We start from the raw sequence: 24,646 nt of genomic DNA, 5'->3' as shown, positions 1-24,646 counted from the left end.
GGGTTTCAAATTCTTTAGAGACAAGAAGCTATTGATGAATGCATTGAAGGATTTTGTAAAGAGCTCAGAGGAGAAGAACAACTCGGTAAAATGTGAGACGTACTATGAAATGGAGTCCATCAAGAAACTTTGGAGAGTATTAGCTCAGAGGGGGAGGATAACACTTCCTCAGGTAAGAGAGTTAAAGGAAAGGAAACGAAGTCACCTTCTACCATAATCCCTAGAAGGAAGAGTCCTAGAGGACATGGGAAAAAAATTTTAGGTTAGGATGATAAGGATTATAATGAGGAAGGAGAGGACATGGTTTTTGATGAAGAGGGAACGGAGGAAAAGGTTAAAAAATCAGAATATCTTGCAAGGAAAAAATGGAAGAGGGAAACTAGTATGGATGAAGAGAGGGTTTTGAGCTAGGGGCCAATTGTGTCAACTATTCCACTTTCTCCTATCCATCCCCAATTTGGAAGAACTTTAAAGTCAGAATTGCAAAAATGGGAATTGTTAGAGAGATTATGAATCCCCAAATTTTGGTAGAAAATTAGGACCAGCCCTAGTTTGAAGACCTTATCAATCCTGCAATTGTGGCAATAAATAATAATGCAATGGAGATGGGTATGCATTTATTGAATAATGCTCATAACAACATGATCAATAACTTTAGATCAATCAAGTGGCTCTATCACGAGCTAGAAGAGTTCAAGGAGAAGATTGGACATATGGAGAGAAACAAGAAAGAGCCAGAATAGGATAATCAGAAGGACTAGGCGGATGGATTTAGCTTGGCTAAGCGGAGAATTCAAAACCTCGAAAACTACAATCATAACCTGGTGAATCAAATGATTTCCATTCTCAACTTGATCAACGACAACATTCTATCCTTGATTGGTGTGTTAAAAGCCAAAGGTATGCTAGATGTGGATAATGACAAGGATAGAGGAAGAGCCATAATTGATGAGGATATGGCAACTAATATTTCTTTCACTAGTATGGATCAGGATGCATAGAAGACCCATGAGCAGATGGTAGAGGAGACTCACAAAGCCTACAAAGTTGCTTAGACTATGCAGGAGTTTGAACGAAAGACAGAAGAGTGACTTTCTTGTTCTATCTTTTTTGATCAATGTTTGCTATTTTTTGTTAGCTTTTTCTTGTCCTAGCTTTTTGACTAGATGTTTTTCTGGTCTTTTCATTGGCCTTTGTTTTTGGCTGGGCTTTTTGCTTATTATTAGCCATGTGACCTATCTTTTTTGGCTGGGCTTTAATTGCTTATTATCAACCATGTTTATGCAATTACTTTTGGGTTTCAGGGTCCCTATAAAACCTATTTATCTTATCAAAACCTATAGGCTACACTCCTTCAATATGTCATTAGTATGCAAAGTATAACATATAATGCATCAAAAACTCAACATGAACCTTACAAAAACATGTAGTGCATGCATGATTCATCTTAACATAGAATGGTTATGTCATCTCAAAAAACCTTTTAGGCTGATTTTAATTTGAGGAAATCTTTGAAGAAATATTTCATCAAAATGTGTTTGAGTCATATCCAAAAAATGTTTTGCATGTGGATCATGATTTGTTTTTCTAATTTGTCTTTGGATAATATCTTTTTGGTTTGGTGAAGCCCTTGTGTTGTCATGCCAAAAGTTTTCTATTAATGTTCTTAGTGCATCAGTAATAACTTTATCCTTACATGGGAGTTTATCTTGGAATGACCAAAAATAATTCCCATTAAATTTCTTAATTTTTCTCGCCTTACTAAGGCTTTGAATAAAATTGTTCTACTTATGGTTAATGATTTACTTGTTTTGCTTATCATACAAGTTTTCCTTTCTCATTATGGTTGATATGAGGACCTATCGACTTGTATTAACATCTTTAGTATATGCTTTTGAACCAATGGATTGGTATGCATCAAAGATATTTCTAACAATGCTTCTTTCACTACTATTTTCAGATGTTCTTAACCCCAAAGTTCTCATTGTCTCTCTAAACTTCAGATTTTTAACCATTTCAACAAGTTGGCATCTTCCACTTTGATTTAAAATTTTAAAATAGTTATTCAAAATGTTTTGAACAATTCTCCTATAATTTCTTTCTGAAAATTTTATCATGCATTGGCTTCAAATTATTTTCATAAATGTCAAGTAGAAACTTGGTTTTCTACAAATTAATATGGGAAATGTTGATGTACATGCATGCTCTATAGTTTCAGTACTTGCAGTATGTGCATTCATGATTTCAACTTGAGATGTCACATAAGGTGCATTAGGTGACATAACCACATTTGTCACAATCATTTCAATTGGAGTATGTTGAACATTTTTGTTTGTCAAATTAGATGCATTTATAACATCAACATCAATAGGTAGATTTTCATCACTTAGATTGGAGGCATTTGATGATGTACCTTCACATAATCTCCTCATACGCTCCCTTGTTCGTGCCTTTTTTGCCTCTCATTTTTCAAGTGTTCCTCTCTTGTTCTTTCCCATGATTGTAGATGCATATTACCCTACAAACAATAACATAAATAAAATACAAAACTAAACAAATTTTCTTAATTATTTAATGCTCAATTGCAAGATATGTAAACATAAACTAACATGTGGACACAAGATTTAATAGAAAAAAATCATCATTTATAAGAAAATTACCCTATAAAAAATAACATGAATAAAATACACAATCAAATACAAAATTAAACATAAAATAAGATGTTGACACATGAAAATAGATCAAATTTAGCATTCCTAGGCACAAAAAAACCTAATACTTGCATACTTGGTACATAAATACATGTGAAACAATAGTAGAATCTCGTGGACCACACTAAAACAACATAATAACTACTGACATGTTGTTTAATTTGTAGTTTTTAATAATATGATTGGGTTATTGAGTCTTGATTGAATTATCCATATCAAGTAATTTATTACTAATACAAAAAGGGGAGAGAGAGAGAGAGAGAGAGAGAGAGAGAGAAGGGGATAGGAGAAGGGGAGGCATGACAAAGAGACAAGATGAGATAAAGATGGGTGGAGAGGGAGAGATAGAGATTAGGGGATAAGAGAGAGAGAAAGGGGATAGGATAAAGAGAGAGGATGAGAGAGAGAGAGATGGGATGGACAGAGAGATTAGGGGATATGATAAAAAGAGTGAGGGAGTGATGGAGAGAATGCGAGAGAGAAGGGGATATGAGAGAGTGAGAGGGGATTGGACATGGAGAGAGAGTGAGAGGATAGGAAGAGGAAGAGGTGATAGGATAGATAGATAGAGAGAGAGAGAGGGAGAGAGAGAGAGAGAGAGAGAGAGAGAGAGAGAGAGAGAGAGAGAGAGAGAGTGGGATAGGGGAGAGAGTGTGTTTAGGGGTTAGTGAGCTAGAGAGGGTTTCAAGGGTTACTTAGAGAGAGACAAAGGTTAAAGGTAACAAGTTAGAGAGAGAATGGTTTGGAGTTAGTGAAAGAATGAGAGAGGTTAGGATTTGAGTTAGATTTTGGAGTGAGTATGTGTGTGTCAATGTGTGTGTGTGTGTGAGGGGGCTTAGGGGCTACTCAGAGAGAGAGAGAGAGAGAGAGAGAGAGAGAGAACACTTAAGGGTAACAAGTTAGAGAGAGAGGTTAGGACTTAATGAAAGAAAGCAATAGGTTAGGATTTAGTAAGAGAGATATCTGTAAGTATTCATTTTTAAATATTGATTGCATATTTAGCAAACAATGACTACCTATTTTAGACTATTCTTAATTCAAATTAATGCTAGATACAATTTTGATGTCATAAATATCCTATTCTTCAGGCTGTAGTTCTCCCCTTTCAGTAGCCAATTCTTAGATTAAAATGTTAAAAGACATTGGGATTGAGTCTACATAGTCTGTTATCATACATTGTGATAACAAAGTCTATTTAGTTTTAACTAAGTATTTCCAAGCCTTTTTTTCTAGTCTTTTTTTGTGAATTATAACTAAGTATATTATCTATTAATAGAAAAAGACTATTTAGTTTTAAAAGTTAAGGTATATTTCATGCTTAAAACGAATCTACCATTTTGGTAGATTGAAAAGGGGAAAACACGTAATGCTGAGCTCAAATAGAACAAGAAGCGATCCTTCACATTATTGTTTGTTCCAATTTAAAGTCTTAAAAGAATGCAAGAAGCATTTTGATATATCGAAATATCGTCTCCGAGCCTAGACTAGGACCATATAGTAATGCCAATGGACCGATATCAACTATGACAGGCTATGATTGGAAGATAGATGCAATCCCATAAGAACTTTGTCCAAGGATAAATTAAATTAATTATTCAAGTGGTCAGTTCATTTTATCTTATTAACCTCTGTGTTTGGATAGTGCGACCAAGAATATTCCTCGAAAACATTCCTATTCTGTTTTACTGAGATATAGACACGGATCTATTCTTTCGGAGGCCAGACATTCACTTTCGCATTCTCATTTGCATTCGCACCGGAAGGTAGAAAGATTAAATCTTATCCTGGACGAAGTGAACCTAAAGAAGTTTTAGTTTTAGTTTTCCTCTTTGAGGCATTCTAGAATTTTATATAATGGAAGTTTAAAAAAATGGAAATTTCTTATTTTAAAAATCATATCATTTTAATAAAAATAATGAACAAATATTAACATTTTATTTTTTTATATTTGAATAATAAGTTAAAATAATTGGAAATATATGGGTATGTGCAGGATCATGGTGTGTCAAAAAGTGGCAATGTGAAAAAAATAGAGTTTGAACATGTCTAAAAGCGCTTCAAAATCTGCTCTGACTTTTTTTCACCTATCCAGGTACCAAACCTGGAAAGTAAGGCCCAAGCCTTATCGGATATCCGATATGAGATCTGATATCCGATCTCGGCAACATAAAAATTGGAGGGAAAGGAACAAAAATTAGAAAGAAAAACAAATTTGTAAGTGATATAACTAATTTGAGTTATGAAATATGTAAAGATATAATATATAATCTATAAATATATAATATAATAACATAACTATTATATATAAAATAATATATAATCTATTTATTATAAAATAATATAATATAATATTATATATATAACGTAATGTAAAGATATAATATATAATCTATTAATATATAATAATATATTATGTTATTATTATTATCTATAAATATAATGTATATTATTATAATATATTATTATTATTTTTACTATATTTTTATTAAATATAATAACGTAATATATTATATATATGTTATTAATACATATTAAAATTATAACATATTTAATATATTATGTTATTATTATTATAATCTATATATATATATATATATATATATATATATATATATATATATATATATATATATATATATATATGATTGTTATACTATATTATTATTATTTTTACTATATTATTTCTAGTGGAGTCATTTATATGGGTCAAAAGGGCTCACAGGATGACCTATGACCCCTTTCGACACATTCCATGATGACATATGTCCCTAAGGGATCCTAGGACCCCTAGGGACATATTATAATAATTTATATGGGTCGAAGGGGGTCAGAGGATGACCGATGAACACTTTCGATATATTACAAGATGACATTTGTCCCTAGGGGTCCTAGGACCCTTAGGGACATATTAGAATCATTCATATTGGTCGAAGGGGGTCATAGGGTGACCAATGACCACTTTTGACACATTCCACGATGACATATGTCCTTAAGGGTTCTAAGACCCCTAGGGACATATTAGAAACATTCATATGGGTCGAAGGGGATCATAGGGTGACATATGACCCCCTTCGACACATTCCACGATGACATATGTCCTTAAGGGTCCTAAGACCCCTAGGGACATATTAGAATATTTCATATGGTTTGAAGGGGGTCATAGGGTGAACTATGACCCCCTTCGACACATTACATGATGACATATGTCCCTAGGGGTCCTAGGACACCTAAGGACATATTAGAATCCTTCATATGGGTCAAAGGGAGTCATAGGTTGACCTATGACCCCCTTTGACTTATTAAATGATGACGTATGTCTCTAGGGGTCCTGTGACTCCTAGGGACATATTAGAATCATTCTTACGAGTCAAAGGGGCTCATAGGGTGACCTATGACTCCCTTCGACCCATTAGATAACGACATATATATTAGAATCATTCTTATGGGTCAAAGGGGGTCATAGGTTGACTTATGACCCTCTTCGACACATTACATGACGACATATGTCCCTAGGGGTCCTAGGACACCTAGGGACATATTAGAATGCTTCATATGGGTCAAACGATGTCATAGGTTGACCTATGACCCCCTTTGACCCATTAAATGATGACATATATAGCTAATGGTCTTAGGACCCCTAGGGACATATTACAATCGTTCTTATGGGTCAAAGGGCCCCCTCTGACCCATTACATGACGACATATGTCCCTAGGGGTCCTAGGAACCCTAGGGACATATTAGAATGTTTCATATGGGTCAAAGAGGGTCATAGGTTGACCTATGACCCCCTTCGACCCATTAAATGACAACATATAACATATTAGAATCTTCGACCCATTACATGATGACATATGTCCCCAAGGGTCCCAGGATCCCTCGGGACATATTAGAATCGTTCATATGGGTCAAAGGGGGTCATAGATTTACCAATGACCCCCTTTGACCCATTAAATGATGACATATGTGCCTACCGGTCCTAGGACCCCTAGGGACATATTAGAATTGTTCTTATGGATCAACGGGGGTCATAGGTTGACCTATGACCCCCTTCAACCCATTAAATGACGACATTTGTCTCTAGGGGTGCTAGGAACACTAAGGACATATTAGAATCGTTCTTATGGGTCAAAGCGAGTCATAGGTTAACCTATAACCCCCTTCGACCCATTACATAATGACATATGTCCCTAAGGTTCCTAAGACCCCTAGGGACATATTAGAATCCTTCTAATTGGTCAAAGGGGGTCAGAGGGTGACCTATGACCCCCTTCGACCTATTACCTGAGGACATATGTCCATAGGGGTCCTAGGACCCCTAGGGACATATTAGAATGTTTCATTTGGGTCAAAACGGGTCATAGGTTGACATATGACCCCCTTCAACCCAACAAATGATGACATATCTCCCTAGGGGTCCTAAGACCCCTAGGGACATATTAGAATTATTTTTATGGCTCAAAGGGGGTCACAGGTTAACCTTTGATCCCCTTCGACATATTACATGACGACATATGTCCCTAGGGGTCCTAGGACCCCTAAGAACATATTAGATTCGTTCATATGGGTCAAAGGAGGTCATAGGTTGACCTATGACCCCCTTCGATCCATTAAATGATGACATATGTCCCTAGGGGTCCTAGGAGTCCTAGGGACATATTAGAATAATTCTTATGGGTCAAAGGGGGTCATAGGTTGACCTATGACCCCCTTTGACCAATTACATGATGACAAATTTTCTTAGGGGTCCTAGGACCTCTAGGAACATCTTAGAATTGTTCATGACCTATTACATGATGACATATGTCCCTAGGGGTCCTAGGACCCCTAGGGACATATTAGAATCTTTCATATGGATCTAAGGGGGTCATAGGTTGACCTATGACCCCCTTCGACCTATTATATGACGACATATGTCCCTAGGGGTCCTAGTACCCATAGGGACATATTAGAATTGTTAATATGGATCAAAGGGGGTCATAGGTTGACCTATGACCCCCTTAGACCTATTAAATAATGACATATGTTCTTAGGGGTCTTAGGACCCCTAAGGACATATTAGAATCATTCGTCTGGGTCAAAGGGAGTCATAGGTTGACCTATGACCACCTTCGAAACATTACATGATAACTTATATCCCTAGGGGTCCTAGGACCCTTAGGGACATATTAGAATGCTTCATATGGGTCAAACGGGGTCATACAATGACCTATGACTCCTTTTTACCCATTAAATGACAAGATATGTCTTTAGGGGTCCTAGGACCCGTAGGGAGATATTAAAATTGTTCTTATGGGTTAAAGGAGGTCATAGGTTGACTTATGAACCCCTTCGACCAATTACATGATGACATATGTCCCTCAAGGTCCTACGACCCCTAGAGAGATATTATAATCGTTCTTATGGGTCAAAGGGGGTCATAGGGTGACCTATGACCCCCATCAACCCATTAAATGACGACATATGTCCCTAGGGGTCCTAGGACACCTAGGGACATATTAGAATGCTTCATATGGGTCAAAGGGTGTCATAGATTGACCTATGACCCGCCTCGACCCATTAAATGATGACATATATTAGGACCCCCTTCGACCTATTACATGACGACATATGTTCCTAGGACCCCTAGGGACATATTAGAATCATTCTTATGGGTCAAAGGGGGTTATAGGATGACTTATGACCCCATTTGACCCATTAAATGATGACATATGTCCCTAGGTGTCCTAAGACTCCTAGGGACATATTAGAATTGTTCTTATGGGTCAAAGAGGGTCATAAGTTGACCTATGACCCCTTTCGACCCATTAAATGATGAGATATATCCCCCTAGGGACATATTAGAATCATTCTTATGGGTCAAAAGGGGTCATAGGTTGACCTATGATCCCCTTCGACCCATTACATGATGACATATGTCCCTAGGGGTCCTAAGACTCCAAGGGACATATTAGAATCCTTTTAATAGGTCAAAAGGGGTCATAGGGTGACGTATGACACCTGTTGACCCATTACGTAATGACATATGTCCATATGGGTCGAAAGGGGTCATAGGTTGATCTATGACCTCGTTCGACTCATTAAATGATGACATATCTTCCTAAGGGTCCTAGGACCCTTAGGGACATATTAGAATCATTCTTATGGCTCAAAGGGGGTGATATGTTAACCTATACACCCTTTGACATATTACATGATCACATATTAGAATCATTCTTATGGCTCAAAGGGGGTGATATGTTAACCTATACACCCATTAGATTCATTCATATGGGTCAAAGGGGGTCATAGGTTGACCTATGACCCCCTTTGACCCATTACATGACAACATATGTCCCTACGGGTCCTAGTACCCCTAGGGACATATTAAAATCATTTTTGTGAGTCAAAGGAGGTCATAGGTTGATTTATGATCCACTTCAACATATTACATTATGACATATATCCTTAGGGGTCGTAGAACACCTAGGGACATATTAGAATGCTTCATATGGGTCAAAGGGTGTCATAAGTTGACCTATGACCCGCTTCGACCCATTAAATGATGACATATATAGCTAGGGGTCCTAGGACCCCTAGGGACATATTACAATCGTTGTTATGGGTCAAAGGGGGTCATAGGTTGACCTATAACCCACTTTGACCCATTACATGACGACATATGTCCCTAGGGGTCTTAAGACCCCTAGGGACATATTAGAATGCTTCATATCGGTCAAAGGGGGTCATAGGTTGATCTATGACCTCTTTTGACTCATTAAATGATGACATATCTCCCTAAGGGTCTTAGGACTCCTAGGGACATATTAGAATCATTCTTATGGCTCAAAGGGGGTCATATTTTAACCTATGACACCCTTTGATATATTACATGATGACATATGTCCCTAGGGGTCCTAGGACCCCTAGGAACATATTAGATTCATTCATATGGGTCAAAGGGGGTTATAGGTTGACCTATGACCCCCTTCGACCCATTACATGATGACATATGTCCCTAGGGGTCCTAGGACCCTTAGGGACATATTAGAATCATTTTTATGAGTCAAAAGAGGTCATAGGTTGTCTTATGACCCACTTCGACACATTACATGATGACATATGTCCCTAAGGGTCCTATGACACCTAGGGACATATTAGAATGCTTCATATGGGTCAAAGGGTGTCATAGGTTGACCTATGACCCCGTTTGACCCATTAAATGATGACATATATAGCTAGGGGTCCTAGGACCCCTAGGGACATATTTCAATTATTTTTATGGGTCAAAGGGGGTCATAGGTTGACCTATAACCCCCTCTGACCCATTACATGATGACATATGTCCCTAGGGGTCTTAGGACCCCTAAGGACATATTAGAATGCTTCATATGGGTCAACCTATGACCCCCTTCGACCCATTAAATGATAACATATATCCCTAGGCGTCCTAAGACCCTTAGGGACATATTAGAATCTTCGACCCATTAGATGACGACATATGCCCCTAGGGGTTCTAGGATTCCTCGGGACATATTAGAATAATTCATATGGGTTAAAAGGGGTCATAGGTTGACCTATGACCCCGTTCTACCTATTACATGATGACATATGTCCCCAGGGGTCCTAGGATCCCTAGGGACATATTAGAATGGTATATATGGGTCAAAGAGGGTCCTAGGGACTTATTAAAATCGTTCTTATGGGTCAAATGGGGTCATAGTTTGACCTATGACCCCCTTGGACACATGACATGACGACATATGTCCCTAGGGGTCCTAGAACCCCTAGGGACATATTAGAATAGTTCTTATGGGTCAAAGGGGCTAATAGGGTGACCTATGACCCCCTTCGACCCATTAAATGATGACATATGTCCTAGCGATATATTAGAATCGTTCTTATGGGTGTAAGCGGGTCATAGGTTGACTTATGACCCACTTCGACACATTACATGATGACATATGTCCCTAAGAGTCCTAAGACCCTTAGGGACATATTAGAATTCTTCATATGGGTCAAAGGCTGTCATAGGTTGACTTATGACCCCCTTCAACCCATTAAATGATGACATATGTACATAGCGATCCTAAGACCCCTAGGGACATAATAGAATCATTCTTATGGGTCAAAGGGGGTCATAGGTTGTCCTATGACCCCCTTTGACCCTTTTGAATGACCACATATGTCCCTAGCAGTCTTAGGACCCCTAGAGACATATTAGAATCATTCTTATGGGTTTAAGGGGGTCATAGGTTGAACTATGACCCCTATGACCCCCTTCGACAGATTACATGATGACATATGTCCATAGGTGTCCTAAGACCCTTAGGAACATATTAGAATTGTTCATATATGTCAAATGGGTTCATAGTTTGACCTATGACCCCCTTCGACCCATTACATGATGACATATGTCCCTAGGGGTCCTAGGATCCCTAGGGACATGTTAGATTCGTTCATATGGGTCAAACTGGCTGATAAGTTGATTTATGACCCCCTTCAACCCATAAGAACAATTCTACTATCTACTTAGGGGTCCTAGGACCCCTAAGAACATATGTCATTATTTAATAGGTCGAAGGGGATCATAGGTGCCCCTATGGGCCCCTTTGACCCATAAGAGCGATTCTAATATGTCCCTAGGGTTTCTAGGACCCTTTAGGGACATATGTCATCATGTAATGGGTCGAAGGGGGTCATAAGTCAACCTATGACCCCCTTAGACCAATAGGAATGATTCTTATATGTCCCTAGGGGTCTTAGGAACCTTAAAGACATATGTCGTCATGTAATTGGTCGAAGGGGGTGATAGGTCAACCTATGACGCCCTTTGACCCATATGAACGATTCTAATATGTCCTTTGAGGTTCTAGGACCCCTAGCTATATATGTCATCACTTAAGAGGTCGAAGGGGGTCAATGGTCAACCTATGACACCCTTTGACCCATATGAAGCATTCTAATATGTCCCTAGGTGTCCTAGAACCCCTAGGGACATATGTCATCATGTAATGTGTCGAAGAGGGTCATAAGTCATCTTATGACCCCCTTTGACCCATAAGAACGATTCTAATATGTCCCTAGGTGTCCTAGGACCCCTAGAGACATATGTCATCATCTAATAGGTGGAAGAGGGTCATAGGTCACCCTATGAGCCCTTTTGACCCATAAGAATGATTCTAATATATCCCTAGGGGTCCTAAGACCCCTAGAGACATATGTGGTCATGTAATTGGTCGAAGGGGGTCAGAGGTCAACCTATGACCCCCTTTGACCCATAAGAAAAATTCTAATATGTTCCTAAGAACATATGTCATCATTTAATAGGTTGAAGGGGATCATAGGTCAACCTATGACCCCATTTGACCCATAAGAATGATTGCATATGTCCTTAGGTGTCCTAGGACCCCTAGGTACATATGTCATCATTTAATGGGTCGAAGGGCGTCAAAGGTAAACCTATGACACCTTTTGATCTATATGATGCATTCTTATATGTTTCTAGGGGTCCTAGGACCTCTAGGGACATATGTCATCATGTAATGTGTCAAAGTGGGTCAATTGTCAACCTATGACCCCCTTTGACCAATAAGAACGATTCTAATATGTCGCTAAAGTTTTGAGGACCCCTAAGGACATATGTCATCATGTAATATGTCAAAGCGGGTCATAGGTCAACCTATGACTACCTTTGAACAATAAGGATGACTCTAATATGCCCTTAGGGGTCCTAGGACTGCTAGGGACATATGTCATTATGTAATGGGTTGAAGGAGATCATAAGTCAACCTATGACCCCTTTCGACTCATATGAATGATTCTAATATGTCCTTAGGGGTGCTAGGACCTCTAGGGACATATGTCATCATGTAATGGGTCGAAGGGGGTCATAGGTCAATCTATGATGCCCTTTGACCCATATGAATGATTCTAATATGTTCTTAGAGGTCCTAGGACCCCTAAGAACATATGTCATCATTTAATGGGTCGAAGGGGGTCATAGGTCAACCTATGACTCCCTTTGACCCATAAGAACGATTCTAATATGTCTCTAGGGGTCCTAGGACCCCTTTGGACATATGTTGTCATGTAATGCGTCGAAGGGGGTCATAGGTCAACCTATCACCCCCTTTGACCCTTAAGAAGCATTCTAAAATGTCCCTAAGGGGTCGTATGACTCCTAGGGACATATGTCATCATGTAATGGGTCAAAGGGGGTCATAGGTCAAAATATGACCCCCTTAGACCTATAAGAACTATTCTAATATGTCCCTAGGGTTTCGAGGACCCTTAGGGACATATGTCATCATGTAATGGGTCGAAGTGGGTCATAGGTCAAGCTATGACCACCTTTGACCGATAAGAATGATTTTAATATTTCATTATGTAATGCGTCGAAGGGGTTCATAGGTCAACTTATGACCCCCTTTGTCCCATAAAAATGATTCTCATATGTCCCTAGGGGTCGTAGGACCCCTAGGGACAAATGTTGTCATTTAATGGGTCAAAGGGGATCAAAAGGTAACATATGACCCCCTTCGACCCATATGAATGATTTTAATATGTCCCTACGGGTCCTAGGACCTAGAGGGACATATGTCGTCATGTAATGTGTCAAAGGGGGTTGTAGATCAACCTATGACACCCTTTGACCCATAAGAACAATTCTCATATGTCCCTAGGGGTCCTAGGGACATATGTCATCATGTAATGGGTCAAAGGGGGTCATAGGTCAACCTATAACCCCCTTTGACCCATATGAACAATTCTAATATGTCCCTAGGGGTCTTTGGGCCCGTAGGGACATATGTCATCATTTAATGGGTCAAAGGGGGTCATAGGTCAACCTATGACCTCCTTTGACCCAAATGAACAATTCTAATATATCCCTAGGGTTCCCAAGAGCCCTAGTGACATATGTCATCATTTAATGGGTCGAATGGGGTCATAGGTCAACCTATGACCCCCTTTTACCCATATGAACAATTCTAATATGTCCCCAGGTGTCTTATGAACCGTAGGGACATATGTCATCATGTAATGGGTCAAAGGGGTTCATAGGTTGACCTATGACCCCATTTGACCCATAAGAATGATTCTAATATGTCCCTAGGGGTCGTAGGACTCCTAGGGAGATATGTCGTCATGTAATGGGTTGAAAGGTGTCATAGGTCACCCCTATTACCCCCTTTGACCCATAATAGCGATTCTAATATGTCCCTAGGGGTCTTAGGACCCCTAGGGACATATGTCATCATGTAAAAGGTCAAAGGGGGTCATAGGTCAACCTATGACTCCCTTTGACCCATAAGAACAATTCTAATATGTCCCTAGGGTTCCTAGGACCCTTTTGGACATATGTCGTTATGTAATTTATCGAAGGGGTCATAGGTCAACTTATGACCCCATTTGACCCATAAGAAGCATTCTAATATGTCCCTAGGGGTCCTAGAACCCCTAGGGACATTTGTCATCATGTAATGGGTCAAAGGGGGTCATAGGTCAACCTATGACCCCCTTTGACCCATATGAACAATTCTAATATGTCCCTAAGTGTCTTATGACCCGTAGGGACATATGTCATAATGTAATGGTTCAAAGGGGGTCATAGGTTGATCTATGACCTCATTTGACCCATAAGAATGATTCTAATATGTCACCCTATGTCCTAGGACCCCTAGGGACATATGTCGTCATTTAATAGGTCGAAGAGGATCATAGGTCAACCGATGACCCCCTTCGACCCATATGAACGATTCTAATATGTCCCTAGGGGACCTAGGACCCCTAGAGACATATGCCATCATGTAATGTGTCAAAGGAGGTCATAGGTCAACCTATGACCCCGTTTGACCCATAACAATGATTCTCATATGTCCCTAGGGGTCCTCGAGACATATGTCATCATGTAATAGGTCAAAGGGGGTCATAGGTCAACCTATGACCCCCTTTGACCCATATGAACAATTCTAATATGTCCCTAGGTGTCCTAGAACTCCTAGGGACATATGTTGTCATTTAATGGGTCAATGGGGGTCATAGGTCAACCTATGACCCCCTTTGATCCATATGAACAATTCTAATATGTCCCTAGGGGTCCTAGGACCCCTAGGGACATATGTTATCATTTAATGGGTCAAAGGGGTTCATAGGTCAACCTATGATCTCATTTGATCCATATGAACAATTCAAATATGTCCCTACGGGTCCTAGGACTCCGAGAGACATATGTCATCGTTTAATGGGTTGAAGGGGGTCCTAGGTCACCCTATGACCCCCTTTGATCCATATGAACGATTCTAATATGTCCTTAGGTGTCCTAGGACCCCTAGGGATAAATGTCTTCATATAATGGGTCAAAGGGTATCATAGGTCAACCTATGACCCCCTTTGACCCATATGAACGATTCTAATATGTCCCTAGGGGTCCCAATACCCCTAGGGACATATGTCATCATGTAATGTGTCGAAGGGGGTCATAGGTCAACCTATGACCCCCTTCAACCCATAAGAATGATTCTAATATGTCCTTACGGGTCCTAGGACCTCTAGGGACATATGTCATTATGTAATGGGTGGAAGGGGATCATAAGTCAACCTATGAGCCCCTTCGACCCATATGAATGATTCTAATATGTCCCTACGGATGCTAGAACCCATAGGGACATATGTCATCATGTAATGAGTCAAAGGGAGTCATAGGTCAACCTATGATGCCCTTTGACCCATATGGACAATTCTAATATGTCCCTAGGGGTCCTAGGACACCTAGGGACATATGTCATCATTAGAACGATTCTAATATGTCCCTATGGGTCTTAGACCCCTAGGGACATATGTCATCATTTAATGGGTTGAATGGGGTCATAGGCCAACCTATGACCCCCTTTGACCCATAAGAACAATTCTAATATGTCCTTAGGGGTCCTAGGACCCCTAGAGACATATGTCGTCATGTAATGCATCGAAGGGGGTCATAGGTCAACCTATGACCTCCTTTGACCCATAAGAATGACTCTAATATGTTAGTAGGGGTCCTAGGACCCCTAGGGACATATGTTGTTATGTAATGGGTCGAAGGGGGTCATAGGTCAACCTATGACCCCCTTTGACTCATATATATTAATAATATACATATATATATTAATAACATACATATTAATATAATAATATATATTAATAACATATATATATTATATATATATATATGGTTATTATATTTAATAAAAATATTATGTTATTATATATATATTAATAACATACTTATATATATATATCACGTTATTATATTTAGTAAAAATAATAATAATATAAATTATATTTATAGATTATAATGAGAATAACATAATATATTATTATATATTAATATATTATATGTTATAGCTTTACATTACGTTATATATATATATATATATATATAACAAAAGTAATTTATAAATCATAAGCTATAAAATATTATGTTATAATATATATTATGTTATTATATATATTAATAACACACATATATATAACTTTATTATATTTAATAAAAATATTACGTTATTATATATATATTAATAACATACTTATATATATATATTACGTTATATATATATATATATATATATATAAGGTTATTATATTTAATAAAAATATTACGTTATATAATATATATTACTTTATTATATTTAATAAAAATATTAAGTTATATAATATATATTACTTTATTATATTTAATAAAAATATTACGTTATTATATATATATATATATATATATATATATATATATTACGTTATTATATTTAGTAAAAATAATAATAATATAAATTATATTTATAGATTATAATGAGAATAACATAATATATTATATGTTATATCTTTACATTACGTTATTATATATATATATAATATATTATAATACATATTTACATAGTAATATAACAAAAATAATTTATAAATCATAAGCTATAAGTCTTAAATCCGGTTTTCCCTCCAAAATGGGTTGGGATTTCAAATTTCCCACCAAAATTCACCTAGCCATATCAGATATCCGATTTTCGATATCCGATTTCAAATTCGATATCCGACTTGAAATTCGATATTCGATTAGGCTTGGTATTTACCAAGCCTACCCGGTCAACCCAAAAGATGTGTTTGAAGAGGGTTTTAGTGATACTCAGACTTCGGGTAGTCGTTTGACAATGTTATTTTGATTGAAATTGAATGAAACGAAAAGGGTTTTTTAATATCGCTGTCAAGATTCCATCAATATAATTTCTGTCAAATTCTGAGATCGATAAGTATTTATTAGTTAATTATCAATGAAGATTATTGTAAAGTGCTGATTGACATACTGATTGAAAAATAGCTATCATTTTCAAACGGTATAACATTTTTTAAATCTAAAAGTTGTGTCACATTTTTTGCTTTGCCTAGTATAAGAAAAACAAATTAAATTAAATTTGATAAAATTTTCTATTTGTTAAGGTGGTCAGACACGGAAATTTTTTTTTTCCGAAAAAGTTTTGGTAGAAAATTCATATTTAATTATTTATTTGGAATAAAAATACCGAAAAATATGCATCACATCCGGGCATGAGTCTACTTTTCATATCTATAATTATATTAAAAAAAAATTATCATTTGATTTTGATTAGGGTGGTCAAACATACACCTACTTTTTATTTTTGCCCTGAAATTTTTGTAGTACTGCATTAAAATTCAAACTTTTGACCAATCAATTATTTTTTTCTCCTAATAAGGCCTAGTAGTTTAGAAACTACATTCAATTTTCTACAGATTATTTTCTTACAAATTTTTGATATAAAGTCCATAACCACTTTAAAATTATGTGTCAAGTTGACATAACCCTGATTTTCTGATTTTTCACTGCCACTTAAGGCCATAGTTTGGTACACTATGATCCTGCACATAACCATATGTGTCATGAATATACTATGATATGTATATAATTAGTTAAAAAATGTTCTCTCTCTTGATTATATATTTATATATCTATATATATACATATTCATGTAGTTGATGTCAAAATTTATAAATTGTCCTTAAATCACATTTTGTAATTGAAAAATAATTGATCAATTGATAAGTAGGAGATAATTTTCACAGCAAGTCAAATTGTGATATTGCTACACTCCTGTGAGCATCACCTAGATCCAATGAGTGCTAAGTGTTCCATTTATTCTCATGAGAGATGGATTCATGTTCAATCACTACTCATGAAACATGGGTCAATAAGTTTGACTCAAAAATCACATAGTTAAATCCTGATAGCAATATAATAATTGATCATTTTGTCTTTTTTTTGAACTAATTATACTCTCTACTCATAATGTTGTCCTTTTGTTCTTGACCAATTTCTTTTGGTGTGGTGTCTTAGTATAATAATAATGTATCAGTCTAGAGAATTCTTCTCACTTATAAGAAACTCACAACTTATAGTTTTAGTTTTATTTACTATTAAACTCTTAATAGAAATTAAAAAAGAATTCTTGTATCCCAAAATAAATATAAATACTACAATATAAATAAGAAAATTTGTTTCCAATTAAATGAAATTCACAATATTTTTTTTATCAAAGAGGCTAACTTTTGTAATATTAATTGTTTATCAATATCCTTTCTTCTTAATTTTCAAGAAAAAATACACTTACTCGTAGAGTGAGTAATGGACAGAGTAAATCTCTAACTACATTAATATCAAGAGCTAGAAACAATGATACCGATAAACCTTCACTAACTCAAAGGCTAATCGAAAGTGTACTGGTTTGGCTCTAAGCCCGATCATACTTCTATATAGAAAGACTTTATAATTAGGGCACAAAGACTCCTAAAAGTAAGAATAACTTAACTATTTTGTGAATTAAGAAGGAAGTATAAGCTACAGACAAAGCTTCTAGCTATATATTTCCACAATTGCTCCAGGTCAAAGCTTTGGCTCCAATTGCTTCTTAACTCTTTTCTATTCAATTCACGAGATATAATTACCAATAACACAAGATAATATGAATTAAAGATAACTTGGATGAATTATATACAAAGCTCACAACTCACACAAATAAAAATTTCACTTAATCAAAGGTGAGCCTCAAATGCTCCTTTGTATTCACTTTCTCTCAAAAATAATGCTTACACAAACAAAGATTTGCCAACACAATTTCTCCAGAGCTCTCTTGCATAAAAGATGATGATTTTACAATGAGGGTGCACTCCTTTATATAGGCACAGGAGTTGAGAAAAAGGTGTAGGAAAAAGTGGGAGTAACTCAACCAACTTTGACCTAGTCTAACTACAGAAGAAAATAAAGGGTTACATACAACTACACATGCATCTCGCATTACATCTTTTTACATACATGTAACTCACATTACATGTAATTACATTTTTTCATGTAATGCATCCTTTACAACTACTAACATGGAATAAAAACAAAAACAAAATCTTAAAGATTGTTTCTGAGTGCCTTGAATTTGACAATGATGTCACACACTATTGGAAGATCAACAATTTCTAGTCTTTGATATGGCTTCTACTCTCACTACATTTTCATATGCTTCTTACACAACTTTAGAATTTTCTACTGTCGTATCTAACAAGTATTTTTTCAAGGATTTATACGAAACAAACTTGTTCATTGTGTGCAAACCAAAATCTTCATAATCTACATCAGCATTGATCGTGATTTTATATTTTGAATTTACTCTCTCTACTACAATAAGATTACCAAAGTCATCAGTAACACGACATCCCATCTATTCCAAATCACAAGTAACACTTGTTTCAATTGCTTGACAATCTCCAAAGGCCACCTACAACTTTGTGATTAGCTTCCTCACTGTCTCCTCCTTGTAACCAATGAGTCCCTGAAATCTAAAGAACATTTCACATGACAGAAGAATGTCACATGAGACCATAGCATCCAAATTAGATTTTATCATTTCATCTCAATCATCAAGGATTTCTTTCAGGTTATCTGCTTCTTGAGTCAAAGAAGAGATTAAGTTTCGCTCCATTTCATTAATCTCTTTGAAACACCTAAGAACTACAAATGATTCTGTAATAGCTTGAACTCCTTTAGAAATGATTTCTTGTATTCAAGACTTAGCGACTTATCAACTTTTTCTCCTTAGACATTTGAGACATAACAACAACACTTTGAGAAGATTGTTTCCAGATGAACACATTCAGATGAGTGACCTATTTAGTCATTTTTCTTTTCCCAAAGTTCATGATTACTCTTTGATACATTAGCTAATGCATCTTGAGCATCTTGCAAACAAATCGAATGTGATTGTTTTCCAATTTCAACTTTGATAAACTTGTAGTTAGAAAGAGTAAGTTCCTCAATAGGTTTATCCACCAAGGGTTCAACAACTTCAAAAAAATTGGTTTTATCAGAATCAACCAAAATTATGGAAACAATCTTGTCTTTCAAAGATTTGGATTTAGTCTTCTTAACAGGAAGATTGTCTGGAGGAACAACCACTTTCCTCTTCACTATTATTTTGCTTAACAATGTAGGCAAGCTGAAATTTTCATCTGCATAAGCAGGTACAGTGGGAACCATTGGCATTTATCTTGGTTGTATTTTTGTAGTAACTGAGCAAGATTTAGTTTGTATAGCTGAAGGCATATGAACATGTTGAGAAGACTCCATCATAAAAAGCTCAAAACCCATCAAAGATGTATCAAGTGGGAAACCTGACCATTGGTAAGAGTTGGAAAATATTCAAAAAAATTTGCTAAATGATCATATTGTTCATGTGCAGGGATGCGAGGAGTAGCATAAGAAATAGGAAGAGCCATGATATTAACTTTTGAAATTGGAATGGAAGGAGTGAAAATGGTGGAGAATGAACCCACATCATTATCAACCTCATGTAGAAAAACTTCTTCATTTATAGATGTACAAGCTTGTGTAGGATTTGGAGGAGATATGATCATGGTTTCCCCTTCTTCATCTAAATTCCTTTATCAAATTTTTTTACCATACACGGTAAAAGGATACTTATCGCATGTAGTATAGCAAGATATAATACAGAACAAATACTTTATTCATATACTCAATAAGTACTTTAATGCTTACAATATGATTATTCTCAATATAATGATTGCAATGATTCCCCAAGAGTCCCTATGGATGATGTATATATACTTTCCCTAAGGGGTGACTCAACCGTCATGCACCCGTTCAGATACTATTCTACTCGTCGACTACAATATAGAATTTACCGACAACAAGATTTTGTTTCCAATTGATCTTTTGATTCTTCCATTGATTCTTGAATTGGTTTAGGAACTTGAGATGAATTAGCTCCTTTTTTGCCCTTCAATTTGAATTTGAGAGAACCCTTAGCATTAGAAGATGAGGCGCCATCTTTTCCTATGATTTCCAATTGTGACTTCCTACTAGGAGGACCAAAATTTCCACAATCCAAGGCCATCTTAGGATTTACTCTTTTAAAGAATTTACTTTTGAACCATTTATTGGTGTTTACCAAGATGGATTGAAATCTATCCATGATAGATGTACCTTCCTTTTGTTGCCATTGAATAGGAAAAGGGCACTTCTTATCAAAGTTAGCTTGATGAAATTCCAAATCAAAGATGTTGCCATCATCTTCAATTTGGAAATATGAAGGGATTTTAAACATGTTAAAATCAATTATTTGTTGTAGGGTTAATCTGTAATAGTCCATCTTCATGATGTCAAGTTCTGTCCTCATATCAATCCAGATATCCTTGATGCGATGATTGAGTGTAGGCTCTTTTCATTTAAGAATTAATCTCTTGGTAGTCAAAATCAAATATGGGTTTGAACTTCTTCAAGGTGATCAATTGTAACTCTGCTTCCATGCTCTTTTCTTTAGGAACTAAAATGATTGAATAATTGCCAATAGCCAAAGGTTTAGTAGAGGTAATGCCAAAACTAGGCCTATGCAAAGTATGCTAATCACTCTGCATGTCCATGAGCTATTTGGCTAGCTCCATCAAGATGATTCAATTTGTAGCATCCTAGGTAAGGTATATGACTCACCTTTGAAATATCCAACTCTCGAATATGTGAAAGTGGGCAATTGAAGAAAAATATAGCTGTATTGTTTCACCTTCTCCAATGCTACATCAGATACTCTTTTGATAGATAATTGCTTATTGAACAAGCACTAGAAATACCCAAAGAAGGCATCTTGGACTCTTCTATAATGGAATTTACTATTTTCCAAAGTGATTTGGTCATAGTAATCCCAAATAGGAACCTGAAGACAATCTCCCTTGGTAGAAAGACCAGAGAAGGATCCCATGGAAACAACAATGTAAACAAGATAAGAATTCATATAGAATAACATTGATGTTCCCACATTGCATATCTATTTGTAGAGTGCAGTACTAATGAGTTCTCCCCAAAAGATGTGTTCTTTACTCTCCATAATTTGAAATATGAACTTATACATCCATGGATCAAAATTAGTAGAATCTTTAAGGCCACAAATCTTGCTGAGAAGGATGATGAGATCCTTATATTTTTGTTTGAAGTTTGACTGATGAACGATCTTTGGCCATCTAGAGAAGTTTCTTCTCTTATTGTCTAACTAGTAAAGGTTGACATACTTTTGACAATTGACCTTTTGCTCATTCCAACATGCCAATGATGATTCTTTGCTCAAATCAGAACACTTTTCTTTATGTGGAACCTTGAAAATTTTCTTAATGACACGATGAGCTTCAAATCTATTAGCAATTAAAAAAAGAGACATGGTGGAATAAGGAAATTTTTTAAAAAAAAGGCGTCATTGAGGAAGACATAATGGAAAAAATAATGACAGAATAAATTTAAAACTTTAGCAAGTACCTTGTTGTTTCATCCAACAAAAAACTTTAATAAACTTTAAATTTAAAAGTTATCAATATCTTGTTGTTCCAAGCACTATCTTGCCTGAATAAACTTTATTAAATTTAGAGTAATCTGAATTGATGAATCTTGGATACAAATAGACCTAAATATTAGAAGTGAAATTTAGATTTGTATTATCTAGTTTTAGGATCACAAATCTTAAAGTTATTTTCTCTAGATATTTAGAAAGGGACATTATAATCAGCAAGAATATAGAGGACTAGTAGTATAGGTATCTAGCTGAGACAAATTATATTGAGACAAATTTTATTTTGACAAGTTTCTAAAATTAATTTAACTCTGCATATTGTAGTAAACATCGCTTTGCTATCTTTTTGATTGGGATTTTTGATAGAACATGGAATGGATGACACATGGTAACTATTTGAAAAAATGTGGTAGCTTGAACAAGGATTGGTAACTGCAGGAGTCTACATCTCTCTCATTTATGGGTACTCTATGATGCATATCTATGCTTGATTTTCTCAAAATAAGTAATCAATTCTTTATTGTTGTTCAAAAGGAAAAAGAAAATGTTTATGTTATGCATGTCATTGTTATAATTCATCAGAGATCTTCAAATAAGTAGCTAGAATTTCACTTTTAAAATGATTCTCAATAGAAATCATCTTTCTATTGTTTGGAATCATGTGTTGGAGTAGATCCATGATACAAACATGCTCTATGAAATTTTTGTAGGCAAACTAAACATACCCAATGGCTAGAGAAAAGAAATGATTAGAGAATGTTGAAGAAATCAATATAGGAGGACATTGAGCCCATAATAGCTATCGAGCAGAGATGAAGACAATGAGAAGAGATGGTTACAAAAATTAAAGCCTATGTAATGATGTTTTCTGAAAGTTGGGTACTGTAAGGAAAGTATGCGGGTAAGAGATCTAGGTATGTGTGAACTTAAGAAGCTAAAAATGTTATTAATACTTTGTGTTGAGTGTTAACATTTTAGTTAAAAAAGAATGGTCGTTTAAAGAAATATTTCTACAAAAAGGAAGATGTGTGACAATTTGTTTCAGATGTGTTATGTATCTTATAGTTGAAGTCACCAGTAAGGAAGTTTGCAGAGAATGTGTATGAAGTTGCATGTGTAAGTTGTTGAAAGGAGTAAATAATTATTTGTCACTTAAGTCAAAACCATTTGTATGTGATGTAATATGCGGTGCACAAAATTTGTGTGATTATATAAATGAAAAAGGGGATTATATTGAAGTTAAAAGTGTTTGTGATGAAAGGTGCAAGAAAGGACATCAAATTACTCTCAATATACTCCTCTCATAACATTCAAACCAACTTTTAATGACCAAATTTAAAAGATATTGTAACATGAATGTTCTAATTTTTATTTAGCAATGTTTGGATCTCCACCTTGTGCTAGATTATATCTTTGCAAATAATCTATTAAGTTCCTTTGTATTCATGCATCATGCTGTAATCAACACATTAGTTTGGAATTCTTAGAAGATTTGAACATAGTAGTGAGGTAGGGAAGCTATTTCAACAAGCTAGTTAATGACTTTGTTTGATATTTTTATTTGTAAATACTTGTACATAGTAGAGTAGGTCTTTCCAACTTTCCAAGAAGTGTGCGTGCTCATTTGCTCCCTATTTTGGAGATGTCTTAAGCTTTCTGGAGCTGCTTGGAGCACTTTTGTTTTTTTTCTGGTTGCAGAATTTTGTGAAGTTGTAGGTGGGACAACATGTGATTTCTTCTAGTGACTCCATGCCAATGGATTACTTAAGGCCATTGATCTGTTGGCCACTTTTCCCCCCTATTCAGCCCATTACTATTAATCGATCTAAGAGACCTTCCATGGGCTATTTTCTTTGGTGTGGGTTAATACGCTATTTTGCAGGGGTTAACATTTTGTGTTAACTATTTTTACTATTTTAGAATGTGACTTTTATCTCCTTTTTGAAATAGAAAATTTCATATTTCGAAAGGCTCCCTTTCTTGCCTTTCCAAAATAGTGAAATTCTCTATTTTAGAAGGTTTCCTTTCTTACCTTTCTAAAATAGAAAATTTTCTATTTCGTAAAGCTTCTTTCC

This window comes from Cupressus sempervirens, chromosome 5 (genome assembly GCF_028749045.1).
Source record: "Cupressus sempervirens isolate cs-2001-9-10 chromosome 5, ASM2874904v1, whole genome shotgun sequence".
Classification (NCBI taxonomy): Eukaryota; Viridiplantae; Streptophyta; class Pinopsida; order Cupressales; family Cupressaceae; genus Cupressus; species Cupressus sempervirens.
Note: the sequence above shows the minus strand (reverse complement) of the source record.